The sequence below is a fragment of the Miscanthus floridulus genome, chromosome 7 (genome assembly GCF_019320115.1).
Source record: "Miscanthus floridulus cultivar M001 chromosome 7, ASM1932011v1, whole genome shotgun sequence".
Taxonomy (NCBI): domain Eukaryota; kingdom Viridiplantae; phylum Streptophyta; class Magnoliopsida; order Poales; family Poaceae; genus Miscanthus; species Miscanthus floridulus.
In genome coordinates, this window is record NC_089586.1 from 122125016 (window position 1) to 122140594 (window position 15579).

General features: G+C 47.7%; 2 non-coding genes and 3 pseudogenes across 2 annotated transcripts; 4 read left to right on the plus strand and 1 right to left on the minus strand.

Annotated features, from left to right (window-relative positions):
* Positions 1 to 578: 578 nt before the first annotated feature.
* Positions 579 to 1746, minus strand: LOC136464546 (transcription termination factor MTERF4, chloroplastic-like; annotated as a pseudogene).
* A 326-nt stretch (positions 1747 to 2072) lies between these two features.
* Positions 2073 to 6145, plus strand: LOC136464547 (pentatricopeptide repeat-containing protein At1g73400, mitochondrial-like; annotated as a pseudogene).
* LOC136466164 (rRNA 2'-O-methyltransferase fibrillarin 2-like) lies at positions 5477 to 10238 on the plus strand (annotated as a pseudogene).
* Positions 7925 to 7999, plus strand: LOC136468295 (small nucleolar RNA snoR60). The gene has a single exon (XR_010761810.1). It is a non-coding gene; the product is annotated as a small nucleolar RNA snoR60 (small nucleolar RNA).
* LOC136468299 (small nucleolar RNA snoR60) lies at positions 8793 to 8866 on the plus strand. Its single transcript, XR_010761813.1, has one exon. It is a non-coding gene; the product is annotated as a small nucleolar RNA snoR60 (small nucleolar RNA).
* Positions 10239 to 15579: the final 5341 nt, after the last annotated feature.

Sequence of the window (15579 nt, forward strand, 5' to 3'; positions counted from 1 at the left end):
TGTAATGCACTGCACACTGCAGAAAGATTGAACTTAGTAATGGGGGATCAATTTATAGACCTTAACAGAACAGCCAATCCAGTATGTTTTCACTTAGTTCGGATCATTAACCAAAACCAAAAATGAAATAACAGGAAATCCTATAAGGCTATAAGGATACATTCATTTCCCTGTTTTCGTACAACAAAGAGGAATAAGGGAGTTCACTGAGGAGGAATTCAAAGGTGTAAGAGTAACTAATTGACATAAAAGAGGGAGGTTATGCAAGAGTAAGAGTTGTATTCACCAAAAAAGCAAATCAAATTCCAACTAACAACAGTGAGGCCTTGGAATAAATATACTAAAATAGTGGTACTGAATTCATGCCGCAAAACTAGGTGTTCTTTTACAAGGATAAAGTAAATGCATCCAGATATAAGATATCTATAGCTAATTTCATTTCAGCACACAAAGGAAGAACTAATTTTATTTCAGCACACAAAGGCAGTATCTGTTGCAAGCATTGGTGTGCACCAAGGAACTGCACAATAGTTCAGCAAGAGGCTGTTCAAAGTACAGGCAGAGAAGACCTAGACCGACTATCTTTGCCTTTGCTTTTCAGTATCCCTAGCATGCTGCTGCCAATGCACCTCATCTTCATGGGGTATTTTCCCAGCACAAGCAGTAGCATAAGCATCTGCAAGCCCTGCAATACTCTTTTTGTAAGGATCAATAAACTTCTGGACAAATCTCTTCTCAGTTAAACAAAATAGTATTATAAAAGTCAATGTCTTCCTTCACAAGCCCCTTTGCCTTCAGAATCTTGATGAAATAATGCCTAGGCATCAGCCGCCTCTGCATGCTATAGCCGAGTATTGCTGGCCTATGCAAGATGTACTGAAGCTTCAACCCAACATCCACCTTTAGAAACTTCACTGTGCGACTCAGCTTGCCTTCTGATATCCTCAGAATTTGGGGTGACTTGCACACCATAAGGGCCAGCTCCGCCTCGGAGCATCCAAGAGTCGCCTTCATGACATCCATTTTTGCACCAATGGAGTTGGGACCAACGCAACAGACAGCCCACAGGGCCATCTTGAACATCCCTGTATTGCGCGGCACACCAAGCTTCTCAGCACATGCCACCCTTTCCCTGACATCCTCGGGCTTCATGCATATCAGCATCGCGAACTCCGGAACATTAGAGGCAGTTAGACCGCACTGCTATAGGAATGCTATGTTAGGCTTGACCAGATCCTCAAGGTTCTGACCGAGGAGGATCGGATTGATCTTGATGGCGGAGTGCAGCAGATCGAAGCAACCCATGAAGGAGAGATAGAACTGGAGGCGGGGAATCATTTTGGGAGCGATGAAGATGTTGGGGACGATGGCAATGAGGCGGGAGATTTGGGGAGGGGATAGCCCAATGCTGATGAGCTGAGCGAAGCGAGGGGTTAGGGTTTTGTCCACCTTGTAGCAGAGGAGCCGCGGGTACCTGGCGATTCCGCCGGCGATGTCGTCTTTGGCGAGGCCGACGCCTGTGAGAAAGGCGAGGGCGGCGTCGGGTTTGACCGGAGACTTGAGATGGGTGAGCCCCTTGGAGGCCCTGCCCGATTGCGCTGGGGTGAGCCCGCAGGTGGTGACAAGGTATTCCTCAGCGACGATTCAGGCGGGAGACGTGGCGGTGGTGGCAGTAGAGAGGAGGCAGCGATGGCGAGGGATTGCCGCGCAGATGGAGGACAGGAGATGATGTCGAAGGTGCAGCATCGCGACGGAACGCTGCCTCGCCGGGGAAGAGATGCGCGGACGGCAGGAGAGGTTTTGTCGGCCGGGCAAGTTGGTTTAGAGGGAGGTCATGGTGATAGATTAGCCCCCGCAGTGGCTGTGGTCTGTGGGCGGGATGTCCAAATTGGCGGTGAACGGGCTCGTGTCAGGGGTGAAGATGCCGGCCGCTAGCGGGGGCTGCTGTGGCGGCGGCGGGGGAGGGAGAGCCGGAGAGGAAAAAAAGGCTGGTGGGCCGTGTGAATGCAAACTCTCGGTCCACCTGCGCTTCGGTTTTGTCCCCGGCGAAGCCCATCCCCATCCTCGGCTGCCTCCAACCTCCATGATGAACCTCCCTTCCCGGCTCCGCCATCTCCGCCGCCTTCTCGCGGCCACGCCCTTGCCAACCCTCGCCGCCACACACTCCCCCAATCCGCCCTCCTTCCGACCGCTGCACCCCACCCGAATCCTGCCGCCGCGGTTCCATCTACCCAATCTCCCAGTGCGGCGGCTCTTCTCCGTGCACGCCATCCTCCCCACTCACCTCCAGGACGAGCGCTTCGCCACGCTCTCTGATAGGATCTATGATGCCGTGATTAAGACGGGGGCGGAATCCAACGAGGGCACGTAGGCCGCGCTCGACGCGTTGGGCGCCGAGCTGACTACCCCCGCTCGTCGCCGACGTGCTGCACCGCCTCCGCTATGAGGAGAAGCTGGCGTTCCGGTTCTTCGCCTGGGCGTCCCACCAGGACGGGTACAGCCACGAACCGGCGACTTACAACGACATCATCGACATTCTCTCCGGCACGCGGTACAAGAGCCGCCAGTTCGGTGTCCTCTGCAACGTGCTCGATCACATGAAGCGCCATGGCACGAGGTTGGTGCCGGTTGAGGACCTGCTGGAGATCCTGCGCGCCTACACGGAGAAGCATCTCACGCACATGAGGAAGCTGGCCAAGAAGCGGCGGGTTCGGATGCGTACGCTGCCGGAGACTGACGCGCTCAACGTTCTGCTGGACGCGTTCTGCAAGTGTGGGATGGTCAAGGAAGCAGAGGCGGTGTTTGGCCGCATGAAGAGGAGGTTGCTGGGTAATGCAGAGACATACAGTATCCTGTTCTTTGGGTGGTGTCGGGCGAGGGACCCCAAGAAGGCCATGAAGGTGCTCGAGGAAATGATTCAGATGAAGCACACCCCGGAGAGTTTCACCTACATTGCAGCCATCGAATCTTTTTGCAGTGCTGGATTGGTGTCAGAGGCAAGGGAGCTGTTTGAGTTCATGAGGACTGAGGGGTCAACGATATCATCACCCACAGCCAAGACGTATTCGATTATGATTGTTGCGTTAGCAAAGGCTGACCGGATGGAGGAGTGTTTTGAACTGCTTTCAGATATGAGAAGTTGTGGCTGTATGCCTGATGTGACGACTTATAAAGATTTGATTGAAGGGATGTGCTTGGTGGGTAAACTGGATGCTGCTTATCGTGTGTTGGAGGAGATGGGGGAGAGCTGGATTTCCTCCTGACATTGTGACGTACAATTGCTTTCTTAATGTGCTTTGTAGTCTTCGAAAGGCTGATGATGCACTTGAACTCTGTGAGAGGATGATAGAGGCGCATTGTGAGCCCAGTGTTCATACCTATGATATGCTGATGGTGATGTTCTTGGAGATGGGAGAGGCACATAGAGCATTAGATATATGGCTTGAGATGGACACAAGGGGATGTCAACGTGCTATTGATACCTACGAGATAATGATCGATGGTCTCTTTGATTGCGGAAGAACAGAACATGCAACTGCTCTTCTAGATGAGGTGATAAACCGTGACATGAAACTTTCATACAAGAAGTTTGATGCTATAATGCTGAGGTTATCAGCTGTAGGCGACCTTGGCGCAATACATCGGTTGTCAGAGCATATGAGGAGATTTTACAATGTTGCGATGTCGAGACGATTTGCAATCACTCAGAAGAAGAAGAGCATAGGCCTGAGAAGGAAATGAGTGCCGTGGCAATTCCTGCTGCTGTTTCTTGTTACTGTGGATAATCAGGAGCTTATTCAAAGGTAATTGATGCTGTGTTTTCTCTGATTTTATTGCCAGCTATCCGTGGTAAATATATTAAAAATGTGCTTTGGATTGTGGTCTAGACATGGTATTTAATCTGTTCGTGCAATCTGCAGTGCATCTGAAGTGGCAAAACAAATAGCATATTTCAATCAAGTTCTTCTCTTATGGTATATCTTTTCCTAAACTTGCTGCCCTGTTCCTAAACTTGTTTGTTACCTTGACCTCTTCTCATCCCAAAACTAGTGCAATGCCTGCTAAGAATGCAGTGAAATCTATGTATGTACAGAAATACCAATATGAAGTAGGATGCTTTTCTTTTACTATTTGGGACACTAATCTGGGTATGCCATTATTTATATCCTTAATCAGTAGTCCAATGTGTGTTTTGCTTACCCTCTCTGATATAAAAATATAAGTGCTTTAGGACATTGAAAGAATTTACAAAGGTGAAACTTTGGCCATCATTTTCCTAAAAAAAATATTTTATTTTGAAAGGCAAAATATATTATTATGAAATTTTTTAGCTATTCATTGTCAAACCTAAAAATGTTTGACTTAGGACAAACCTAAAACTACTTATTTTTATGACCGGAGAGAGTACTGAATAGGAAAACTTTTATCAGCGTGTTATAAGGATATTTTACAATTGATTTTACTGGACTGAGTTGAATTGGCTTAGTAGTTGGTTTCTTCAGGACACGGTGTTTTAAAGACGTGTCTGTTTGAATAATTGCTAGTAGCTAGGTGACTCAGTGAGTTCCTGTCACTGATTTTAAGACCTAATCTATGCTGAAAGAAGCACTGCGTTTTTTTATTGGTCACACATCCAGTTCGTCTTCACTAAAATGGGACGGGGTTGCACTTTATTTTGCTTCAAAGAGCATCTTTGTTCTATTAGTAGTGTGCTTTGCATGTAGAGGGTGACAATGACTAAAATTTGGTCGTTTTGACTGGTGGCTAAAGTTGAAGACCTTTTTTTTAGGGAAAAGTTGAAGACCTAACTGTAATACATTTAGTGTGTGCACTGTAGCTGCATCAAAATTGTGGCTACACTGTCGAACTAAAGATTCCTAACTAGTAAATAGGTTCATGACTACAGCAATGACTTACTTTTTTTTTTTGAGCCTGGACTCCTAATGTTTAAGTTATAGTATTTGAACTCAACACAACACACTCACACCACCGCACACGCACACCCTAGTGCCGAACCAAGAAATTTAGCACACCACTAATATCTGTGTAACACAGCCCAGATTCGACCACTTGTGCGAGTAGGAAGATGGATAGTCGTTTTATACTCTCCAGCTTTCCTCGTGATGTGTAGGTAACAGGTATCGAGTATTTAGTAACTTGATTTTTAATTCTTTAGTGAAACCGTACATTATGCTTCATCGAGCTCAACTAAAGTTCAGGCTGGTGGTACTTCCATACTTGCAGGTGACGGCTACTGGTTATCAACAGACATCTCGGGGCATCGGGCGAAAGCCGCCAAAGGCATATGACCCGCATTGGCTTTGGCTCTCTCTCCTGTCCCTGGTCCATGTTCAGCTGCTGTAACCTAGTACTAGCTATCAAGGGCTCAAACTCAAAAGGCTGTGAGCCTGTGAGGTAGACCTAGGACGGCCATGGCTGTGTACCCTTTGCACCAGCTGAGAACCTGGAACGCACCATGCCAAGAACCCCTGGAATTGAGCTTCGGATCATCGGATGCCATCAAGCGAGCCCAGGTGAAATTCTCTGAAGTCGAGACCTCATGGCAGGGCCCGGCGGAGCGCTTCGGGGTTCGCAGGTTTTCATGAGTCCCGAGGTAAAATATGGCTGGCTCTGACGGAAAAGATCTCTCTCACGGTTCCTGTCCGGCCGTCCCATGCCATGCATGATTCTCTGCGTCAAGCAGCTGTCTGAAATCCGCGTATTTTTTACTGCTCGTATATTTTCTTTTGGCAACCCCTGTCTTTGCCATAAGAATCTGTATGCCGAGCGATGCGACATGGAATTTCACAGGAACGGCATAAAATGGTTAGGAGTTTTATAGAAGAATAAATTCGTTTTTACAGGAAAAGTGTAGGAAATAGAAAAAAAAAAAAAAACTCTTGCATTCCAAAGTGGTTCTATGGCATTTCGTTTTTTGGTAGGACATTTCCTTTCATGGACTCCCTCAGCTAGAAATGTAAAAGCTTTTCGTTAGAACAAGCTTTTGTCCTTTTGACCGATAAAGATCTTACTGGTATGTAGTAGCTTTCATGACATGAAATTGATGTTATTAGATTCATATTTTGAAGCTGTTAATGATTTATGTCTTGTATAAAACATAATATGCCATTAGAATAACTGTTAGTCAAAGGAATAAAATACAGTACGCCGTACTTTTATTTTTTTCAGATGGAGTATATTTTCTGCTGTAACCACAAACAAAAGAAAAGAAAAAGAAAAGACATATCGAGCGCTCTAGAGAAGGAAACATAATCAAGAAACACTTCTGTGTGGTTCACTTTTAGATGAAACAAGCAAGTAAAAAAAGACCCCAAACTAGGCAAACTAGGTGACTAGTGATTTTTATTAAGAAGAAAATATTCACCTATAAATTTAAGTAGAAGGGACTTAGAATCTTAGTGGTTGGTGCAGCTAGACTCACTTCATGAATCAGGCAACTCAAACGATAACTATTACGTCCACAGCTGCGACACCAAACCCGCTCACCCCGTCGGTCTGCCTCTGCGATCCTCGCCCGCTTTCCCCGCACGGTACATAAGGAAACCACCATCCCTGCGATCGCCCGGCCGCCTGCCTGCGCGCCCGGCACTGCGCCGCCGTGCACGCGCCGCAGCCGCTGCTCCCACAGTGGTCGCGCCCATGCGCCCACGAAGGCCGCGCCGCCGGGATCCACGACGACCGCGCCGCCGCCCTCGCCGGGATCCATCTTCCCTCCGTCCTCGCTCTGCCCTCGCACTTCTCAGGTCTGCGCTATCGCCCGCGCCATTGTCCTCGCCCGCACCGTCGCCCTCGCCCGAGAAATTGGGCCGAGGCGTCTGCGACTAAACCTAACCCTATCTCCTCCGTGCAAGGAGCGCACCGCGCCATCGTCCTCGCCGTGGGAGATTGGGTCGGGGCGCCTATCCGTGCTGCCACACGTCGCCGTCCCCGCCGTGCCCATGTTGCTGCGTCGTCGTCGCAAGGCCATCCCCGACCTGTGTCGGCGCCTCGCCCATCCTCGATCCGCACCCGACATTCCCTGCTTCTAGGACGGAGCATTGAGAAGAAGAAGGTGCCGCCGCCGCATGCCAGGTGCTCAGGTCTTCGTTGGACCCTTCGTCGGTGACGAGCACCCAACAGGTATGCTCACCCTTCTCCTCTCTTTATGCTGTGCGAGACCGAGCACCCAAACCCTATCGTCATTTATATTTAGATCTGATCTAATTACAAATGTATACATGTATCCCTTTCAAAGATATCAGAGGTACATGTGCACGCTCAATGTCCTTTACTGGATCCGCACCTGTGATTCTGTGTGCTTTGATTTAGTGGACTTGAATATGGTCGAAAGAGCGTGCCTGTGCAAAATGCTTTGCTGTGTCCGAAGGAGAAATGGAAAACCGAGAAAAATGGCTAGAGAAAATGTAGCAAGTCCATGTTGCTTTATAATTGCAATAACCATACGTTATTCTGATATATTAAATATCCTAAAATTCTATTGTTCTTATCCTTTTATTCTTATTTATCTATAGGTGCCCAATTTTAACTAGATTGCGCTGCAATGTCTATGTATATTTGAAACGTAAATTCTCATTGTAATAGGGCAGCGTCAGGATAGCAGTTTGTGCAAAGAGACAAAGAGACAGTGAGGAGTGAGGAGTGAGGAGTGAGGAGTGAGGAGCCACCTAGTGTTACATGAAATATATTGGTGTTTCCTATTTTCTCCTTTTATTATTGGATAGATATTGCTTGTGTGTACTACGAATGAGCTAGATATTACTTGTGTGTACTACGAATGAGCTGACCTGTTTTACATAGTCGACTGCCGCGTTTTCAATAATTCTGTATATTGTCAAAGGTCAACTCTTCTGTTTTTGTGTTATTTGTTCCTGTTATCTTGCGACAACATTCTGGGTTTGGAGCTTTGTAAATGATGATCTTACTCGGATTCCCCTTTAGGACATCTAAATGGATGATGCAAATTCGAGTTTCTGATGCCCTCATGCCCAAATGATATGTAGATTGTTTAGTTTCCGTTTCCATTTCTAGGATAAATTACTGGTCTGAATAATTGTAATGTCGTAGTTTCTTAAACTCATCCATTGAGATTCGGTTGTAGGACTGATTTATTTCTACTGTTTGATTGTTTGGCATTGTAGAATGACAATGGTACAAAGGTTGAATACAGGCTTTGGAACCCCTTCCGTTCCAAGTTGGCTGCTGCTGTGCTTGGTGGCATGGACAACATCTGGATTGTAAGTTGATTTGCTTATCTTGAATGTGCAAAAGTTCTATTTGCTTTCTTGTAAGTAGAATCTGTGGCGATGTTATAGCTGACAATTTGTTAATACGTTTAGGCTCCTGGTACTCAGGTGCTGTATCTTGGTGCTGCTTCTGGCACAACTGTTTCTCATGTGTCTGATATTGTAGGACCGGTGAGCTCTCTATCACAAAAGTCTCTTACTGATTCTTGGCTTTGTTTAGTCTGTTGTCTTAAGAATTTGGATGCTGTTGCAGGATGGACTGGTCTATGCTGTTGAGTTCTCTCACAGGAGTGGAAGAGACCTCGTCAACATGGCAAAGAAGAGAGGACGCTAGGCACCCGGCAAGGTACCGGATGCTGGTTGGCATGGTTGATGTTATCTTCTCTGATGTTGCACAGCCAGACCAGGTATTTCTACCATTTCCTTGCGGCAGGTGTCTGAATCACTGGACTATCACATTGTTGAATTGAGTGTTGTTTACTTCCCTGCCTTTATGTTCTCTTGATTCTGATTTGGCAATATTGGGCACGACAAATGATGAGCATACTAGGATTCCCCGTCAGGACATCAATTGGATGATGCAGATTCGAGTTTCTGATGCCCGTTGTGCTCAATGCCAAACTTTTATCTTTATTACTTTTTTTTGCTATTTCCATTTTCTTTTTGCATTTTCATTTCTTCTATTTGCTTTCTTGATTATGTCACATTTGACGATCCAGCCTTTTTTTATGGTTCAGAATTCATGCTATAGCACATTACTTTTTATTGATTATTGATACATGTTTCTCGATAATCTTATTTGCTATGTTTGTCAACTTGGATTCATTATTTAGAGCCGGTAATGCCCTTCTATGTTAGAATCTTGAATCGGCTTTGTTTTTCACACATTTGTTATTGATCATAAGTTTCATCTTCTGTTTGTTGTCATCTGGTGCCAACTTTGTTGATTTTCTCAATTTATACAATTCCAACTGTGTATCTGATATTTAGGAATCACCTGCCTTTGCCCCGTTTGGACCATTATAGTTTAGAACAGTTTGTTGCTTGATGGGTTTATAATACTAAATTTTAGTTTTGTTTTTGACATAGAACAATAACATTGGCAGCACTACCTTGATTTGTTCATGCAACTGTGCATTGTCTGGTGCTGTTCAATATGCAGTTAGAACGAATCTGGGGATCCATGGTTATATACTTATATACATACGATTTCTCTTAGCTACACATACACTAGAAATTTCACAATGTGAGGCAACCCTTTCTGTTGGGGGAAGGAAAATTGTAACACGTGGTTTACAGCTTTTAAACGTTGCGTGATTGTGTTATCCTGCAGGCTAGGATCTTAGCCCTTAATGCTTCATACTTTTTGAAGAATGGTGGCCACTTTGTCATTTCAATTAAGGTACTTTGCAGCTACACAACCAGGAGTTGGTTTTTTCTCATGTTAAAATTCTGTATCATCGGTTTTAGATAGATATTCATGGTCTGCATTGATCTAAACAAGAACAAAATATTTTGCTCAGGCGAATTGTATTGACTCCACCCTGCCCGTTGAGGCCATGTTTGCTGCTGAAGTGGAGAAGCTCAAGGCGGATCAGTTCAAACCAACTCCTGGTGACCTTGGAGCCCTACGAGCGTGACCATGCCTGTGTTGTGGGTGGCTACAGGATGCCCAAGAAGCAGAAGGCTACCTCTTAGAGCGGAATCGGTGCTTGTCTTGCCTACCAAAGATGCTATGTTGTATTGCGGTGAAAGAAACTTTGAAGTATTAGGGTTTTATATAGCATCTACTATCTTGACAGACCTGCAGTGATGCTGGTTTAGCCGCAACTGTATCGGCTGTGAGGACCTAATGCAGTGTTGTTGGTTTAACAGCAGTTTATTTTTGTTGATGCTAAACGTTTGAGCGATCAGCTTGGATTTGTTGCCCTTTGGTTTCCTTGTTACGGACTGAGTTATCTTTCCGGTCTGGGCATAACTTAGGATCCGAGTCGCAATCCTCAGCCTGCTCGAGGATTAAGAGCTGCCACAATGGCTCTTTTTAATCAAGAAGAAGGCACTAAACTCCACTCTAAGTCAGCATTTGATTTCTAAAGAAGTGCAAGCTTATCTTTCGCGTATCATAGGCATGAAGTGATACGACAATTGAAGTTGATGTTTTAGTTTTGCATTTAAATTTAGAGTTATATTTTAACTATCTATCTTTCGTGAAGACTTATGTAATATTGATTGAAACATTATGATTGCGATATCTATTTTAGATAATAGTATCACACACGTTCATATATATGTTATCGTGGTATTATGTGTTCACGTTGCAATGCACGAGAAAAGAATGGCCACTGCTGGTGCTAAATTCGACTAATCTTATGTGTCCGGCTTTGAGTGAGCAACGGACGGCGGTGCAGAGTTCACACGCACACGCACCGGCTCAGCTCAAAAAAGCGTTGGCGTGACCTGTGTACGTGTACCTGACACGTTTGGTGCGACTGCGAGCCCCGGCCGGAGCCTCCGCCCGGCCAACCGTCTCGTGCCTGGTGGTCGTGGCCAGCACGGACGCACAGGCCCCGGCTAGAGCTCGCGGTGTGGCTGAACAGTGGCGGCCCGGGGTCCGGGGCCCGGGTGCTCCGCATGATTGAGCACTCAACAGTGGCGCGTTGCATGACAGGAGAAGCCATGCTCTGCAATAATGCCTCACCTGTCACTGTATCTTTCAGCAGTTGGCCGTACGAGTAAAGACTCGAGACTATAGATGGCCAACGGGCCGGGCCAACCCGGCACGGCACGGGCATGTGAAAGCATGGCCCGATAGGGGTCGGGCCGGCATGGCACGCTAGACCCCCGAGCCGTGCCTCACAGGGCCACGGGCCTAGCCTTCGGTCCGAGCACGGCCCTGCCGGGCCGGCCTGAGAAGCACGACACGGCTAACGGGCCATGCCAGCCCAAGGCCCACTGAGAGAGAGGTGTGGAAGGGCAGGCAAGGGTAGCTGCGCCTACGCGAGCCGCGAGGCGGCGGCTGACGGCGCGCTCGCACCCGACAGGCCGCAACAGGACGAGGCCGCGCGGGGGTTGGGGGCGTGGAGGAGGCGCTCGACGCTGCTGCACTCGAAGCCGACCGCCACTGCTTGATGCCGCCATGGAGGATCTATGGAGGTTCGCGAGCGCGACCATGAGATCTGAGAGGGAGGAGCTAAGTGCGGTCGCATGGGGGGCGGAGCAGGGCCAGCGGTGCTGGGGCGTGGAGGAGGACAGGAGGCGCCGGGAGAAGGCAACGGGGCGCCAGATCCGGTCGCTCGAAGCCGGCTGCCGTGCTCGAGGCCGACGGCGGTGCATGGAGGAGGCCGCAGAGACGAGAGAGAGGCGGGGAAAGCGAGGCAAGCAGGCGGCTGCTTGAGCTGGATCCGACGGCCTCGTAGGCCACGACAGAGCACCCGAGGCGCGGAGCCTAGGGCCGGCGCACTCGCTCCCAAGGCGCGGCCGCGAGGAGGGAAGGAGCCGACGGCGCCACCTGCCGGCGAGCGAAGGACGGGGGAGCAAAGTCGTGGGGGAGGGTTCGCGGGGGAGGGCGGAGTGCGGCGCTGTCGGCGCAGAAGAGTGAGTGCGGCACGACCGCGTGGGGAGGGGACTACGCGGGGCGGCGGGGAGGGGGAGGGGACTGCGCGGGGCGGCGGGGAAGGGGGGGGGGACTGCACGGGGCGAGCGGGGAGGGGACTGTATGGGCCGTCGGGGATGGGGCGTGGAGAGGCGGCAGGTTAGGCCGCTAGCGGGCCTCTGGTTTCGGAGCAGGCCGTGCCGTGCCGGCCCACGTGCGTGGGGTAAGGCCCAGGCACGGCCTGCTCCTGTGGGCCGTGCTCGCCCGAACCCGCTAGCCGTCAGACCGGGCCGTGCTTGGGCCGGGCAAAAAAAAACGAGCCTTGGGCCGGGCCGACGGGCTCGGGCTGCATGGCCAACTATACTCGAGACCTGGTTTTGAATGCTTCCTCCTCGGTCAAAAAGGACGTAGTTTTGGGCTAGGGACCTGTTAATTCTTTAAACAATCAATTAACTTTATAAAAATAATGTCAATATTTATGTCTTTAGATTAAAAATATATTTTATAATCAATCTCATTCGTTCTAGCTTTTTTAGGTACTGCCGTACCTAGATATATATTTCTAGATGTATAATATAATAAAATAAAAGTTATGTGTCTAGAAATGTTGAACGGCACATAATTTAAATTGAAAGAGTAATATTTATCTAATATCATAAATGTTTGTACTTCTTTTATAGATTTGCTGATTATATTTAAAATTGTTTGATTCTTGGGAAACAAGAATTATATTAAACGGGGAAACAGCCATGGTCCATGGATATGCTTTTCTGTGTTGAAAATGGAATACATCGGTGGAGTAGTATTGCTAAGCGGTTCTGAAAAAAAAAGAATAGTTAGATCTATACCATTACAAATATCGTGTTTTCGACCGATAAAAAATATCGTGTTTTCAAAATACGCTACTATTATTCATCATATAGGAACAATGTCATTATAATTTAGTGTCTATTTTAATCGTGCCATTTTACACGTTTCTAGCAAATAGCAACCCTAGACTCATGTGCAGGCGTATGTATCCCACATATTTTTTTCTATGGTAAAAAATACCCCATATATTCCTTTCCTCTCCATCTCATCCCCTTCATCTGCTCAGGAAACCATCTCCTTCCTTGCTTTCTTCTCATGGCTAAGCGACGGCCATGATCCGAACCATTACCGCTCTTTGTGGGTGGTTTCCTGCTACTTGTGAGCGCGTGGGGCAGCAAGGCATGGTAGGAACGAGGCTCGTGGAGTGGAGGCAGATGAGCTGGACGAGGCCAACGAGGTGTGAGGATATGATAGGCTTGATGAAAGGTCGAGATGACGACTAGAGGGGGATGAATAGTCGTTTCTAAATTCTAATCGCGTTGGCTAACCGAAACAACTGCGGAATTAAAACAATCGATCTAGCTAAGACTACATCCTTCTATCTATGTTCTCTAGCACATTGCAAAGATTCTAATTAAGCAACTAAGATGTCGGGCTAGCTAGAGCTCACCTAACCAATTCTAGAAGCAAGATCACACAAACCTATGCCACTGGTACTTCAAGTAATGAGGGAGCTCCTACATATGCTAGTAAGCAAAAGCACAAAGCCACCTAAGCTCACTAGCAATGCTCAATAACAAAGCAACCAATGTCAAATTAGAAAGCGCAAATACTTAGCTACACAAACTAAGCAATGTGACTAACAAGGTTACACAAACCAAATTAGCCACGCAATGGAGCTACTTCTATGCTACATAATCTAGAAGGTAACTAGCAAGCTACACAAGCTAACTAATTACAAGAGCAACTACACAAACACAATGTATATGAAAGTAATTACAAGCTTGTGTAATCAGGATGCAAACCAATGGAAATACAAGGATGACACGATAATTTTTTCCAAGGTTCACGTGCTTGCCAACACGCTAGTCCCCGTTCAGACAAGCTCCAAGGTTACCGCCGGTCCTCTTGCTAGTGGTGACCCGCAAGTCACACTATCCCACATGGAGTGCTTACCACAAGCTCTAGCACTTGACCCCGTCGGACCACTTGTCGCCCTTTGCGTCTCACTTTACTAGAGTTGCTCTTTGCGGCTCCCGCAGGGCGAGCACAATGCCCCTCACAAAGCTCTTCTCTGGAGCACCGCACAAGCTTCTTGCGGGCTTCGACGGAGACCACCACCAAGCCGTCAAGGAGGTGACAACCTTCAAGAGTAACAAGCACCATCGGCGTGTAACTCGATCACCTAGTGCCACTCGATGCAACCTCACGATGCAATCGTACTAGAATCGCTCTCTCACATAATCGAATGATCACTATCAAGTATATGTGAGATAGAGAGCTCCCAAGCACTCTCAAGCATGGACACAAAGGGCTCCCAAGCACTCTTAAACATGGACACAAAGTCCCCCAAGGTGCTTAGCACCAGCCAAGGCTAAGACCACCTTCTATTTATAGCCCCATGGACTAAAATAGCCGTTACCCCTTCACTGTGCAAATTTCAGGACGACCGGGAGCGCAGTTCATTTGCATCGGACGCGTCCGGTCGCCTGCGTCCAATCACAGCTGACCCACCATGTCTCCCATTCAAACTAGCCGTTGCCGCCAATGGCTCTCTGACATGTCCGATCGGATGCGCTGTTAGAAAACGACCGGACACTGAGCCATAGCGTCCGGTCGAGTCCACAGAGTTTCCTGGGCTGACCGGACGCGTTCGGTCACTCCGGACCGGACGCTGGAGACGTAGCGTCCGGTCGAGTCGAGAGAGCTCCTAGAGCCACTCTAGGCCGACCGGACGCTCCCAGCGTCTGATCAACTGTTACGCCGAACACCGACACTTGCTGATTCACACCGAACGTGTTCGGTCACTTCTGTCTGACAACCCGAAGTCTAGATAGAATACCGGACACGTCCGGTAGCCACACCGGATGCGTCCGGTCACTCTATGACCAGCGCGACTAACTCTTTTTCTTCACCAACTTCTTCTCCTTTGCAAATGTGCCAACACCACCAAATGTACACCATCATGTGTATGTGTGTTAGCATTTTCACAAACATTTTCTAAAGGATTAACCACTCAACTTGCCACGCCACTCAATCCTAGCGACGATGCAAAGTTAGATCACTCGAGTGGCACTAGATGACCGATATGCAAACAAGTTTGTCCCTCTTGATAGTATGGCCATATATCCTAAACCTGATCATCAACTTCTCTACACACCTATGACCAGCGAAATAAAATACCCTAGGTTATACCTTTGCTTTATGTATTCCATTCCATCTCCTCCATTTGTTGATGCAACATATGCACCAACCAACCACCAAATGATATGATCCACTTCATATCATCACGTGACCATATTGGTTCATCGATCTTGACTTCACTTGCTTTTCACCGTTGCCTTCGTCTATCGGCGCCAAGTCTTGCTCAAGCTTCACCGCCATGCGGTCCATCACTCCAAAGCCTCCAACTTGCCCTTCATGTTTGCAACCGGTCCATCAAGCCAAGTCATGTCTTGATCTTCTCCACCTTGATCACATGACTCAATGTCATGTCTTATGTGTAATAAACTCCTTCATCATCACATGTGTAAGCTTTGCAACATCTCCAAGCCATTTCCACCTTCATGGCATATGTTGCTCACACACATGTACCTATGGACTAATCACATGTATATCTCATATAAACACAATTAGTTTATCTAGGTTGTCACTCAATTACTAAAACCACACAGGGACCTTTCACTTGATGGG